The sequence below is a fragment of the Callorhinus ursinus genome, unplaced genomic scaffold (assembly GCF_003265705.2).
Source record: "Callorhinus ursinus isolate GAN/ISIS: 27379988/994484 unplaced genomic scaffold, GSC_fseal_2.0 scaffold44, whole genome shotgun sequence".
In the NCBI taxonomy this organism is placed as follows: Eukaryota; Metazoa; Chordata; class Mammalia; order Carnivora; family Otariidae; genus Callorhinus; species Callorhinus ursinus.
Genome location: NW_027397106.1, coordinates 3,752,250 through 3,767,248, shown reverse-complemented (window position 1 = coordinate 3,767,248; position 14,999 = coordinate 3,752,250). Strand labels below are relative to the sequence as shown.

Genomic DNA, 14,999 nt, shown 5'->3' with positions numbered 1-14,999 from the left:
TACAAGGCTCCCTGGGGCTCCCTTGGCCTTGCCAGGTGAGAATGGCCAGGAAGCACATATCGGGCCCATTATTATGACTATTTGTTAATAATAATATTGTTATTAAATATTTATGAAGTGCTTATGCTCTGCTCGATGGCGACCCTCCCACCATTCCTCCACGCTTCCAGGAACGTCTGGGTTCCTAATCCCGAGTCCCACCAGTCCTCCCTGGGTACTGTGGCTGGGGAGAATTGTGACAGGTCACCCAGGCCGACCCAGTTGACCTTAACTGCCGGGAACCCAGGCGTCCGGGTTCTCAGGTGGGGCGGGAATCCGCTCCAGGTCGCCACGGGTTCTGTGTATGTAACGTCCGCTCCGGTCCGTATCCCACCTGGGCTCCAGGGGAGGGGCCGGGTCCAAGCTCCCCACGGGGTCCACCTGGCGGCCGCCCCCTCCCCTCCCCCGGTCCCCGCCGGCCCGCTGGCGGGCGAGGGCGCGGCCCCCGGGGTCTCTGGCCCCAGGCGGGCGGCCGCGCGCAGTCTCCTTCCCAGAGCTCCCCGCCGCCCCGGCCCGGCATCCCGGCACCCCGGCCCCGCGGCATTTTTTCTCTTTATCATAAATATATAAATTATGCTAATTACGGGCATTGCATATTAACCAAACCCGAAACCTCCCCTGCCCGGCCCCCTCCCCCTCCGTGCAAACCCCTCCCCGCCCCGGACCCCGCTACTTACCGGAGCCCGAGCCCAAGCCGCCTTCGCCCCGGGTGCCCGGCGGCCACCGATTAGAAATTCATCTCACAGCTCGGGCCAGGGGGCCGGGGCCGGGGCCGGGCGGCCGCCGCCCGCAGACAAAGAAGCCAGTGCGGCTTGGCTGGGCTCGGCTCGGCCCGGGAGCCGGTCGGGACCCGCCGCCACCCCCGGGCCCCCAGGCCGGGCTGGGCAGAGCCGAAGGGGACTCCGCGGGCTGCGCGGGGCGGAGGGGGGGCGGCCGGGAAGCAGGAAGGGGGAGCTGGGGGGGGCGGGCAGGTATATATATTTTTCTTCTTTCCCCCCTTCCACAACCCCCCCTTTTCTCCCCCCCCTTTTTTCCCTCCTTCTGCTACTTGGATTTTTTTAGCTGCTGCGTCATGAGCATAATTTATGCAAAGAGCTTTGCCGCATGCTGCACGGCGCGCGCCAGCCGCCGGGGGCGGCGGGTTGGGCGGGCGGTGGAGGAAGGGAGGGGATCTGGGGACCCGGGAACGAGGAGGGGTGGGGGTGGGGTGGGCACCCTCAGCCCTTGGTCACGCCGGGAGGCCCCAGCTCTCCTCCCGGACTGGAGTGGAAGGTCCGTGGGGGCGAGTCACGCAGCCCCTTCGGAGGTGCTGCTCGAGGTGCTTTCGTTTTGGAAGGTGCGAGAGTGGGAGCAGGAGCTAGGGAGTCCGAAGTGGGGACCCTATGCCACATTCCCTTCGGCCTAGGGTTGGGGCGGGGACTCCCAGCCACCGCCGCCTTTCTTCTCTAGTTAGTCAGCCGTGCTCCTCATCGTCGAAAGTCAAGTTCAGGTCCATTTCCAAGCCCCGAGCCAGAACCCCAGCTCGAGACAGGAGTGGGGGGCTTAAGGGGGCGTTCAGCCAGCGTCGAACCTCCAGTTGGTTGTGCCCTGGCTCCATTTCACGGAGGGGACCCAGGTCCTGAATGCTCCCTCCCCTCTCACCCCACTGGCGGTTGGTTGTGGGCTGTCAAGACAACTTCCCTGCCTTCTTGTCCAAGTGGACAAGAAAATGTAAAAAAAAAAAAGAGAGAGACAGTTCAGTAGGTTGGAGAAGAACGACGTTCTGCTTCGCTGGTGGTGATGGTGCGGACTGTTTGGTTTCTCTAGAGGCCTTTGAAGGTAGGCTAACGGGAAGGGATTCGAAGAGGTAGAGTTTGGGGCCGAGGGTAAAGCAGATTGGAGTAGTTGACAAGCGGAAGGGGAAGGAGTTGGAAGACCAAAGGGGAAGAGAAGGAACGATGGGAGAAGAATTGAGGAGGGAGGCTCTGTAAATTCAGTGATTGTGGTGGCCTGCTGTCGGTCTGGGTGCACCTCTCTGCCCGCCTGTTCGTGTCCCCCCCCCCCCCCCCCGCCATTTGGTGGTTAACGGAGAGCGGGGAGAGCGCTGTTCCATAGAGGAGAAGGGAATGGAGCCCCCAGCCCTCCCAGGACTGTTCTTTAAGCCCCCTGGTGGAAGACACTGCAGGGGAGGAGGAGAGAGGAGGAGCATCACGTGGCTCCACACCATCACTACTACACACTTTTCCAGAATGTTGCCTGGAGCTTGCTCACACCCAGGGGTCCTGCTCACGGAAGCTTTCCTCTTGAGGCCTGATATTATCATTTGCCTGGCCCGCAGGGCTCGGGTTCTAGCTCCTCGCTGTTTCTACCTGAGGGTGAGGAGATACCGCTGGTGGCAGATTTATAAGAAACCAGTGGATTAGGAGTCAGAATATTTAGGTGTGAGTCTCAGCTCTTCCGCTCACAGTCCAGGCAAGCAGTTTAACTTCTTCATTACTTACAAAGTGACAGTTCTATCTATAATCACTACTTCATAGGGTTAAGTTTAATAGAGAGGCTGAATGTGAAAGCACTTAGAAAACTATAAGCTCTATACAGTTGTAAGGTATCAGTCCCTGTATGATAGTTGCATCCGTTCTTTTAAAAGATTTTATCTATCTATCTATCTATCTAGATATCTATCTATCTATCTATCTATCTATCTATCTATCTATCTATCTAGATATCTATCAGAGAGAGAGAGCACAAGCAGGGGGAGCAGCAGGTAGAGGGAGAAGCAGGCTGGAGCCCGATGCAGGACTGGATCCCAGCACCCTGGGATCATGATCCGAGCCAAAGGCAGACACTTAGCCAACTGAGCCACCCAGGTGTCCCATAGTTGCATCCATTTTAATGGCCTTGTGAAACTCTGACACGTCATGGTATTACAGCTCTTGGGAGTTTTGTTTGGTCTGTCCGTAGTCTCAATGGTCTTTCCCCTCAGACTGTAAATTCCTCGAGAGCACAGGCTGTGACTTAATCATTTTTGTATTTCCTACTACTCTGTGTGAAGGACGGGCACAGTTGCTATTGCACGTTGTTACACGAAGGCAGAAACTCTTAGTTTATGTGACTTGCTTTGGTGCTACACACAGATCAAATGCTTTGAATGACGTAAATGTCAAGGATAATTTTTTTTTTAATATTTTATTTATTTGACAGCATGGGCAAGAGGGAGAAGCAAGGGGGGAGGGAGCAGCAGACTCCCAGCTGAGCAGGGAGCCCAACGAGGTACTCGATCCCTCCCGGGACTCCAGGATCATGACCTGAGCCAAAGGCAGTGGCCCAACCGACTGAGCCACCAGGCACCCTGCATTGCTTGAATTTCTGATGAGCATATATTAACTTTTTTGTACGTTTTTTTATTCAGGTCTAACATGTGCATTAGACAGCATAAGTCTTAAACGTACAACTTGAATTTTTACATAATTATAAATCACTACTCACAACAAGATATAGAGCATTTCTGGGCACCTGGCTGGTTCAGTCCGTAGAGGATGCGACTGTTGATTTCAGGGTTGTGAGTTCAAACCCCACACTGGGCATGCAGCCTTCTTAAAAAAAAAAAAAAAAAAAAAAAAAAGCATTTCTAACACCCAAAAAAGACTCTCCTGTGCTCCTTGATAGTCACTAAACTCCCAGTTACCACTATTCTGAATTCTGTCCCCATAGATTAGTTTTGCTGGTTCTTGAACTTCACATAAATGGAATCAGACAGTATGTGCTCTTGTGTCTGCCTTCTGTCACTCAACATATGTTTCTGAGATTTATCCATGTTGTTGTGTCTAGCAGTACTGTTAGTTCTTTTTTTATTGCTGTATGTATTCCATTGCATAATTATGCCACAATTTATCCATTCTACTATTGATGGGCATTTCGGCTATTCCTGTTTTTGTCCCTTATATGGATAAAGCTGCTATGAACATTCTTGTACAAGACTTTTGGTGAGTATATGCACTCATTTCTCCTGGGTAAATCCTGAGGAGTGGAATTGCTAGGTTTGGAGTATATATTTGACTTTTGTAGATTCTGCTGGTTTTCAACAGTGTTTGAACCAATTTATGTCCTCAGTAGTAACATATGAGAGTTCTAGTTGTTTCACATCCCCTCCAACCCTTGTAATACAGTTTTTTTTTTTAATATTTGCAGTACAGTCTTTTTTGTATATATTTGTATATATACAAATAAGTATATATTTGATAATCAGAAAAAAGCTTCAATATAAATATTTTCATGGATGGGTAGAGAGCAATTTTGCCAGTGGCTTCCTTCTGCTTCCCATGCCAAAGAAAACTCTTGCACATTTTCTTTTTCTCCTGAACTCCCACGTCCCATGTCTTCTGAGCCTACATTTCTAACAAATAGTTATTATCTACTGTGTGCCAGACACTGGGCTGGGTGCTAAGTGTCCAGTGGAAGACAAAACAGACTGCTCCCTTGGAATTTATAGTCTACTAGGGAAACAGACATTCAACAAAAAAATAAACACAAATATATCATTACACCTGATGTTTAAGAAAACAAGGTGGTACAAAAGAGTAACGCTGGGGGGCAGGGCAGGGCAGACCTCTGAAGGGGTCAAAGAAAAGGCAAAGTGTAAACAACAGGATAAGCAGGAGGCAGAAGAACAGCAAAGGCAGAAGCAGAGGCAGGGCACAGAGGCCATGAGGCAAGAAGAACTCGGCCTTCAAGAAACTGAAAGAGGATCAATATGGCTGGAACACAGCAAGTGGGAGTTGCACTAAATGGGGCTGGGAAGATAGGCAGGGCCCACATCAGGAAGGCCTGGCCATATATACCTTTAATCTTTCAGTTTAATTAGGTTCTTTCTTTTCAAACTCCACTCAAGGTTTATCTCCTCCCAAAGCCTTCTTGAATAATACATTGTTCTAATTAGTATTATTTTAATTACATCATTGTTCCAATGACTTCATTATATAATTTGTAGTTTATAGGCCATTCATTCTTTTTCTGGAGAATATATTGGTTTCCCCAACAGATGTGGGGCAGGGCCTTATGTTTCCTCTTTTGTCTCATCTCCAAGCACTAAGCATATCAGGGGGACAGCAAGAGGCTGTTGACAGGAAGAGTCTCCCTTGGCACTGTACTCCATTCCTAGAAAGCCCTGGGAATCTGAGCAAATAATCCCTGGTGTCCTATCTTCCCTGCCTTGAGAACTAACCCAGTTTCAGGTCTTCAAAAATTGTCATGGAACAATCAAATTTCCCCAGGATCCGTGCCTATTTTCCCCAATACCTTCCTTGTGTCCATAGTTAATTTTGCCCCTCCCCCTCTCTAATCACCAGATTAAAGGCATCACTGCCGTTGCTAAGGGAATGAGGCGTGGGCAGGTGGGAGTGAGTTGGAGGATGGTTAACAGTGGGGAGGCAGGTTGGTCAGCAGGAAAAAGCTCTCAACTGGGAGAAGACAGTGATGCATTTCTAAGTGCTTCTCTGCCAGTTCATTCCCCTCTGTGCTACCTGCTTGTTCTCTCTGAAAGCTATTAGGATTTTTTTTTTTTTAAATCTCTGGAGGCTTAAATTTTACCACGTTATGGCTTGTGGTCGGCCAGTTTTCATGAAACAAGGAAACTGTTGCCCATCTTGACTGGTCATATTGAAGTCCTTGTGAGAATGGGTGATGGAGGAGGAGGTCCCTGAGTACTGTCAACAATGCGGGATATTTTAAGGTGAGAAGTCAGAGGGTTTTTTTTTTCTTCTTCTTTTTCCCCCGAGAAGCCAGAGTTTTTGAAAACTTGTATGTGACACAGAGTATGGCTGTGCAACTCCATTTTTTTTACAGACCTCCCACCCTGAAATGCATATATTTTATTCTATTTACTTTAATTTTAGCAATTATGTAGAACGGTATTACTAGGCTGCTGTCACTCTGACAGATCACCCTACTAGCTCAAAGGGTAAATATGTGTGTTTTTTTTTTCACAATTTTTGTACAGTAACAAGGTGAGGAACATTTTAGCTCATAAATTATTTACCAAACCTCACAGGCATAATAGGCTGTGTGCATATTCATCAGGCTATCATCCATTATTCATAAGAAGTTCACTTCAACTGTTAGAAGAAAATGAGGCTGTTGATTGAAATGCTGAAGAAATGTGGTCTTTTGTTCTCCCCCCTCCTTTCTCCCATCTGAGTAAGTCTGGAAGTTTCCATCAAAAAATGATATTGTAGGAAAAAGAAATTTATTCCTGACATGCAGATGTGTAGATAAGAGGGAAAGAAAGCCTGGAGTAGGAAATAAATTGGCAGAGTCAACCACCATTCATTTAACTTGGCTAAAGGCCCCTGATTCCTGCTTGCATAGAGATTGTGCCCAGGAAGTGGCCAGAGGGGCTATCCTTCCTTGCAATAAAAGAGCAGCTTCAGCAAATCTGATAGAGTTAATACTTATATTAACTAAGAGACAGGTTGCATTCTATAGCTCAAGAAGTATTTATCATTTATCTTATTTGACCTTCATACCAAATCTGTGAGGTAGGAATAATATTCAAGATGAGAAAACCGAGGCTCAGAGAGGTTAAGTGATTTGTCTAAGGCCAAACAGCTGGTGAGCAGACCAGCAGTAGAGCGTACATCTTCTTTCACACTCCATGTTCTTTATATTCTGTCTTCCTAAGTCCTCTGGATGATAAAGCCCACCAGTCCCAAGAGAGAAGCATTTCACAATGTATTCCAGGAACCTTTGATTTTATTATTTTCCTTATTACATCTTATTTCTGTGAAAGCATCAAATAAGACAAAGTTCTATAGAATGAAGACTAACATGTCCCTGGGGCATGAACAGGTAGTTAACTGGTGTGACAGCAAACCCCCACTGCCACAGGAGCAAGTAGGAGACATTATAATCCAATCAGATCCACAGATCTGTGTTCAGATGTGACCATGGCCGCTTAGTAGCTGTGTAACCTTGCGCAAGTTAGCTTTTTTAAGCTGCAGTTTCCCATTTGTAGAATGGGAATAACACTCACTTCTAAGGTTTTGTAAGTGTCGACAGAGATAATGTATATGAAACCCAAGTGTCAGCATTTTCGTCTTTTTTTTTTTTTTTGTATTTCTCTCCATTTTAAGGGTCACCTCTCTCTAGTGTATTTGGGGAAGTGTAATGCAAGGCAAGGTTTGTCTCACGCCTGTCTCCCAAATCTTCTACTTGACCTTCTGTTCCATTTGGTCCTGGGCCACTCACTTGGCTGCTGGTCACAGCCTAGCATGCCTGGTGTGGTTCCTCTGGATGAAATGCAACTATATTCACAGTGGGGCAGGGCTATGAATTCTCCCCAACGTGACTACACAAAGTGTTCTTTACACAAAGAGGGTTGGGGGACTACTAAAGAGAATTCCAATGAATAAGGGAAAGCTTAAAAATTTGCCTTTAACTTTTCCTATAATCCAAGTGAAAAACAGCTGAGGAGTTCAATCTTTATTAAAGAGTCTGTTCCTTTCATGGAGGTGGCCCAGACCCTAACCTGGCTCCCTGTCCTCGGGTCTGCTTCTCTCCCTAGAAACTCCTTCAAACATCCACTTCTTTCTGGGAAGTCCCAGGCCCTTCCTCCCTCTTGTTCCTCAGCTACCCCCAGTATATTTCCCTAAATCTGACAAATTCAGTCTCGAAGAGGTGAATGGGTGTGTGTGTGTGTGTGTGTGTGAGTGAGTCTGGAAGAGGTGAATGGGTGTGTGTGTGTGAGTCTGGAAGAGGTGAATGGGTGTGTGTGTGTGTGTCTGGAAGAGGTAAATGGGTGTGTGTGTGTGTGTGAGTCTGGAAGAGGTGAATGGGTGTGTGTGTGTGAGTCTGGAAGAGGTAAGTGTGTGTGTGTGTGTGTGTGTGTGTGTGTGTATGTGTGTGTGGTGCCAGGGGAAAGGCGCCACAGAGCAGGTGTCCCAGTGAGCTTTGGCACACAGTCCACCCGCAGAACTGGCTAGAGGAGGCTGGCACCCAAGTCCAGAACCCTCCCAGTCTCTTGGCCAGACTGAGATGCAGATGAGGCTCTATTCTTCTGTCTTTTGGAAAGTAAGTAACCTCTGAACACAGACACACACCTTGAAGAAGAAAATGCAATCTCCACCCCCAAAGTGGCAAATGTCGATGTGTGTTTGTACCACTCCCATTACTTTGCACTTTTAATGAGCATGGGATGATTCTGATGCAGGTGGCTTCTGATTTCACATTGAGAAAAACTGATCAAAACCCCAAAAGAGACATTGCCCCAGGATTTACTCGGCCGCCCCAGCCACAGCAGAGTTAGCCCTTTGCATTATTATGCAGAGCAGTGTTAGTGCCTCTCCTACAAAGGCTGGCCTGGAATAAGAAAGGAGGGTCCATTTCTGAGTCATATATCTTGTAATCCTTGTTCCCTTAGTTACACAAAAAACCAGCCAAAGCTTTGAAAAGGCTGCTTCAAAGAGCCAGATTGGATTCTTCCACAAACCTCTGCCCTCCCTCTTTGGGCTGGAATATGGAAGGTGGTTTTGTTCTTCCAGTTACATGAGTCAAGAGCAGAACACATAGTAGGTATTCAAGAAAGGTACATTAAAAAGCTCTACCCAGCCTGATTACTTGGGAGTGGGGACCGAGCAGGGGGAGGCAAGGGGATTCTTTGAGCCCTCAGACCACAGTTTACCCATCTCTACTGCAGCACTTACCAAGTTCTGTCCTAATTTTGGTCCCAGCATCTGTCTTGCCAGGCACATTAGTAGTTCATTAGCCATCATCCTTGGCTTTTCCCTCTTCTTCATCCCAACATTATTATTTTTTAAAATATTTTATTTATTTGTCAGAGAGAGAGAGAGAGAGAGAGAGCACAAGCAGGGGGAGCGGCAGGCAGAGGGAGAGGGAGAAGCAGACTCCCCGCTGAGCGGGGAGCCCGATGTGGGACTCGACCCCAGGACCCTGGGATCATGACCTGAGCCAAAGGCAGATGCTTAACGACTGAGCCACCCAGGTGTCCCCAACATTATTTTTAAAAATACCTTTATTGAGGTATAACTGACACAATAAACTACACATTTAAAATGTACAATTTGGGGCACCTGGGTGGCTCAGTTGTTGGGCATCTGCCTTCGGCTCAGGTCATGATCCCAGGGTCCTGGGATTGATCCTCACATCAGGCTCCGTGCTCTGCAGGAAGCCTGCTTCTCCCGCTCCCACTCCTCCTGCTTGTGTTCCCTCTCTTGCTGTGTTCTTCTGTCAAATAAATAGATAAAATCTTTTTAAAAAATGTACAATTTGGTAAATTTTGACATACGTATTCTGCCATGAAACCATTTCCATAATCAAGATAACGAACATATCCATCACCCCCCAAAGTTTCCCAGAGTCCATCTCTCCCTCCTCCTCCCCCAGGCTTTTTGTCACTACAGATTTTGTATTTTCCAAAATTTTATATAAATGGAATCCTACAGTATACATTCTTTTTTTTTGGTTAGGTTTCTTTCACTCAGCATAACTGACATTATCCATGTTGTGTGAATCCACAATTCATTCCTTTTTATTGTATGGCAATACCACAATTTGTTTATCCATTGACCTACTGACGTTCATTGTGTTGTTTCCAGTTTGGGGCTGTTACAAATAAAGCTGTTATAAATATCCTGGTAAGTCTTTTTGTCCTCATATGCTTTCATTTCTCTTGGGCTAATGGGAGTAGAATGGCTGGATCATATGGTATGTGAACGTCTAACTTTAAAAAAAAATATTTTGGGGTGCCTGGGTGGCTCAGTTGGCTAAGCGACTGCCTTCGGCTCAGGTCATGATCCTGGAGTCCCAGGATTGAGTCCCACATCGGGCTCCCTGCTCAGTGAGGAGCCTGCTTCTCCCTCTAACCCTCCCCCTTCTCATGTACTCTCTCATTCTCTCTCTCAAATAAATAAACCTTTAAAAAAATATTTTGTTGTTTATTTTTTTAATTCAAGTTTTTATTTAAATTCCAGTTAGTGGGGCACCTGGGTGGCTCAGTTGGTTAAGCATCCGACTCTTGGTTTCAGCTCAGGTCTGATCTCAGGGTCAGGAGCTGCCTCCACGCTCAGCAGGGAGTCTGCTTGAGACTCTCTCCCTTTCCCTCTGCCCCTCCCCCCTACTGTCTCTCTCTCTCTCTCTGTAAAATAAATAAATCTTTAAAAAAAATAAATTCTGGTTAGTCAACATATAGTACAATATTAGTTCCAGGAGTAGAATCCAGTGATTCATCACCTACATACAATACTCACTGCTCATCATAAGTACACTCCTTAATACCCATCACCCATCTAATCCATCCCCCTGCCCATCTCCCCTCAAGCAACCCTCAGTTTGTTCTCTATAGTTAGGAAACTGTTTTATGGTTTGCCTCTCTTCTTTTTTGCCCTGCCTATGTTCATCCGTTTTGGTTCTTCAATTCCACACAAGTGAAATCATATGGCATTTGTCTTTCTGACTTATTTCGCCTAGCAAAATACATTCTAGCTCCATCCATGTCATTGCAAATGGCAAGATTTCATTCTTTCTTATGGCTGAGTAATATTCCATTGTATGTGTGTGTGTGTATATATATATATATATATACACACACACACATACACACCACATCTTCTTTATCCATTCATCAGTTGATAAACATTTGGGCTCTTTCCATACTTTGGCTATTGTTGATAATCCTGCGATAAACATCGGGGTATATGTGCCCCTTTGAATCAGTATTTTTGTATCCTTTGGGTAAATACGTAGTAGTGCCAATTGCTGGATCACAGGGTAGTTCTATGTGTGTGTTTAACTTTTAAAGATGCTGCCATACTATTTTCAAAGTGGTCGTACCATTTTACACTCTTACCAGCAGTGTGTGAGAGTTCTAGTAGCTCTACATTCTAACACTTGAAATATTCAGGCTTTTTATATTAGCCATTGAAATAGATGTGCTAACATTGTTTTAATTTTTTGACTTGGTAAGCATTCACATGATTAAAAATTTTTTTAAAAATTTAAAGGTATACAGTGAAAAGTCTCACTTTTGCCTCCGTCTCCCCATGCCAACCGGTAACCACTTTTATAGGTGTCTGTGTATTCTTTCAGAATTTCTTTACTCAAATGCTAATGAACATTCTTGGTTTTCCTGCTCTTTTACAAAAGGCATCATGCTAACCACACTGTTCTGAACCTTTCTTTTTTATTTAGAAAAATATTTCGCAGAGCTTTCTCATTCTTTGTTACAGCCACACAGTATTTAATTGTATGGACGTACTAAGATTTTACTAATTCCCTATGGATGAACATATGGGTTATTTCTTTTTAAAAAATATTTTATTTTTATTTATTTGAGAGAGAGAAAGGAAAAGAGAGATTGAGAGAACGAGTGGGAGGAGGGGCAGAGGGAGAAGCATACTCCCCACGGAACAGGGAGGCCGCTGTGGGACTCGATCCCAGGACCCTGGTATCATGATCTGAGCCGAAGGCAGACACTTAACCAACTGAGCCACCCAGGCACCCTGGACTTACGGGTTTTTTCTAATCTTTTGCTATTACAATGCTGCAGTGAACACCTTATACACAGTGTTTCTCATGAGTGCAAATATATCTGTAGGGACCATTCCTAGAAGTGGGGATAGTGGGACTCAGTCGGTTAAACATCTGCCTTCGGCTCAGGTCATGATCCCAGGGTCCTAGGATCGAGTCCCGCCTCAAGCCTGCTTCTTCCTCTCCTTCTGTCTGCCACTCCCCATTTGTGTTCTCTCTCTCTGACAAATGAATAAAGTCTTTAAAAAAAAAAAATGGGGCTGCTACTGTGTAGTTGTGATAGTTATTGCCAAATTAACCCAATAGGAGTTGTGCCAATTTATACTCCCACCATCAGTAAATTAGATTGTAGTCAGAGAAAGACAAATACATGATTTCACTCATATGTGCAATTTAACAAACAAAACAAAGAAGCAAAGGAGAAAACCAAGAGAGAAACACACAAACCAAGAAGAAGCTGACTTAATTACAGAGAACTGATGGTCACCAGAGGGGAGGGGTGTGGGGGGATGGGTGAAATAGGTGATGGGGATGAAGGAGGGCACTTGTTGTGGTGAGTACCACCTAATGTTGTATGGAAGTGTTGAATTACTATATGTACACCCGAAACTAATATTACACTGTATGTTAACTAACTGGAATTAAGACAAAAACTAAAAAACACCCCCCCCAAAATAATAAATTAGTGTGTTTATTCATAGCACTGCAAATAAAGTTAGCAAATGTTTGGATTTTACCAATCTGATAATGGTGTTTGTGTGGTTTTAATTTGCGTTTTTCTTATTAAGAGTGAAGCTGAACATCATTTCATATGTTTAAAAGCCATTTGTATTTCCTTTTCTCTGAACTGTCTGTAAATGTCATTTGCTACTTTTTCTAAACGCTGGTCATGTACTTACTGATGTCTATGAGCTCTGGGACAGGGAGAGAAGACCTTTGTGATACAAATCGCCGCTATCTTTTCTCCAATTTGTCATTTGTCTTTTCACTTTATGTAGTTTTCATCCCTGACATTAATTCTCTTAATTAATTCTGGACACATTAATCCTGAGTATTAGTCCAGTTGTTTCTGCCTCCTAAATCGTTCTGGAATGCTGCCCTCCTTCTTTCTACCCCCTGCCATTTCCCTGGGCCAGTCTGATATCGTCACTCACTAAAATTACTACTTGGTATTCTAGCTCTCCCAGACATATTTCCACTCTTGTCCCCTTCTACTCTATTTACATTTTGTAGCCAGAAAGCTATTTCTAAAATAAAAACAGGATCATGTCACTTTTCTGCTTAAAACTCTTCAGTGGCTAACCAGTGCCCTTAGTTAGAATCCAGTGTCTTAAGATCGGATCCTCTATAAGCTCCAAGGTCCCCTGCGTGGTCTGGCTCCTGTTTCTCTCTTTACCATCATGTCTTACTAGACCTCACCTCCCATTCCATGCTCCTGCTATACTGAACTGTTTTCGTGTCCTCTCTTTCCATAAGCACTCTCATTTCCAGGCGTTTGCATAAGCTGTTCCTTCTTGGAGGAATTCCCTTCACTTGCTGAACTTCCATTCAGCCTTCAGATTTCCTATCCAACATCACTGTCAGCAGGAAGCCCTCCCTGAGCCCAGTGGAAGAGATTAGGCACCTCATCTGTGTTCTAACATCCCGTACTGTCCTTATGTCAGCGCTAGTCACATTACGTTATGATTATCTGTTTACTTTAGGTAGACTAAGTTCTGGGAGAGTAGTGACTAGAAGAAGTCTGCTTCTTCACTACCGTTTCCCTAGTGCCTAGCACAGGGCCCTGCACAGGTGCTCAATAAATAGTTGCTAAATTAATTCAAGAACGGATGTCTGATAAATGACTAAATGAACATTTCATCTTGGTGGGGGAACCCAGGAGAAGGAAAAAAACAGAAAGGTTCTCGACTCCTGTCCAAGAAAGTAGCCAGTTGCTCCTTAATCCCATCTGCCAGAGAAAACAGTGGTTTGTGACCCTTCCATTTCTCTTGGAAACCTCATTTGGCTCTGCCCTAGCTTGCTTTATGCCCAGGTCCCAGAGCGATAAGCAAAATAACTAACATCCTGTAGAGGAGGCACTGACCAATCTGAGGGCAACTTGCCTTAGCTGGAGCTAGGTCCTAAGTTGGGGTGGGTTCCACTGGAGGGCCAGAGCAGAGAGGGCCAAACCACTGGGGAGATGGTTGGGGGCAATGGCTCTTTACCATCCAGTAGAAGCATCTGAATTTTTAACACCTGGTAGGGCCTGACCAAAATTTACAACCCAGTTATCAGCTCTGCCCCTTTCCCCTCTGTCCTCTCAGACTTCCCTTCGCTCCTTTCCTTCCCTAAAACAGAGTCTAGAGTTGGAGGTGACACAAGGATTGTGTGACCTTTTTGGCAGATGATGAAACTGAGACCCTTGGGAGGCAACAGATTTAAAAACAATGTAAACAGATTAAACAATGTAAACAAATTAAAAACAATGCTTGTAAAGTCACAAACCTGAGTTTGAATACTGGCTTTGCAGCTATGTAACTTAGTTCAACTACTTAACTTCTCTGAAATACAGTTTCCTGATCTGCACCTTTCCTCAGTCTGCAATGGACATGGATTACATCTGTAAGGTCCCCGCGCAGCATCTGATTAAGAAATAGCCTGGGATAAGTGGAAGCTGAATAGATGAGGACCAAAGTCAGTTGGTGACAGAGTGAGAAGCATAACTAGTATCTTGATTTAGGAGCCACCTCTTACACTCTCATTGACACGGACTGCTTTAGTCAACACAATTTTAGGGTCCCCAAGGGCCACAGAGAGAAATAAAGAAAAAAACCTTTCCTAGGTTCAGTCCTTTACTTTCTGAAGCCTTGAGCACGGGGTACGGGTTAGGACAGGTTAGTGACTTCCCCAGCTTCAGGCTTTGGGGTGGAATCAATTTAGGATCTGATTTGGAAAAGTCAGGATATAGGGAAGAGTTGTTCTGATCTGACCTTCAAGGATTTACTCACTCCATTACCAATTACTGATTGCAAACTTCATGCTAAGAAAAGTACAGGGCTGGGCGCCTGGCCGGCTCAGTCGGTTGAGCGACTGCCTTCAGCTCAGGTCATGATCCTGGAGTCTCGGGATCGAGTCCCGCATCGGGCTCCCTGCTCGGCGGGGAGTCTGCTTCTCCCTCTGACCCTCTTCCCTCTCGTGCTCTCTATCTCTCATTCTCTCTCTCTCAAATAAATAAATAAATTCTTAAAAAAAAAGAAAAGAAAAGTACAGGGCTCTGGAGATACAAGTCTACTAAAACACAATGTTTTTCAAGCTGTGGGTCCTGACTTGTTAGTGGGATGAGAAACCACAACCAGATCTGAAAAAAATAAACACGAGAACAGGAAATACTACAGTGCACTGTTATGTCGCAGGGTAAGTACTAGGTCAAAAATTTTTGTTATAAATGTGTGTGTATGCTCGGT

General features: G+C 45.4%; 1 protein-coding gene across 5 annotated transcripts in view; it reads right to left on the bottom strand.

Moving 5' to 3' along the window:
- POU6F1 (POU class 6 homeobox 1) overlaps positions 1-14,999 on the bottom strand; it is a 45,110-nt gene that overhangs the window by 29,071 nt on the left and 1,040 nt on the right. Inside the window, exons 2-3 of one of the 5 annotated variants that reach the window (XM_073881988.1) lie at positions 9,102-9,255; positions 3,505-3,611 (exon numbers count right to left, since the gene is read on the bottom strand). The exons of 1 other annotated variant lie outside the window; for it this stretch is intronic. The gene's annotated coding sequence lies outside the window, so the exon portion shown is untranslated. Of the gene's footprint in view, positions 1-716; positions 1,914-3,504; positions 3,612-9,101; positions 9,256-14,999 lie in introns of those variants that run through there. 3 more of the 5 variants (XM_073881986.1, XM_073881987.1, XM_073881982.1) reach the window with 3 other exon arrangements.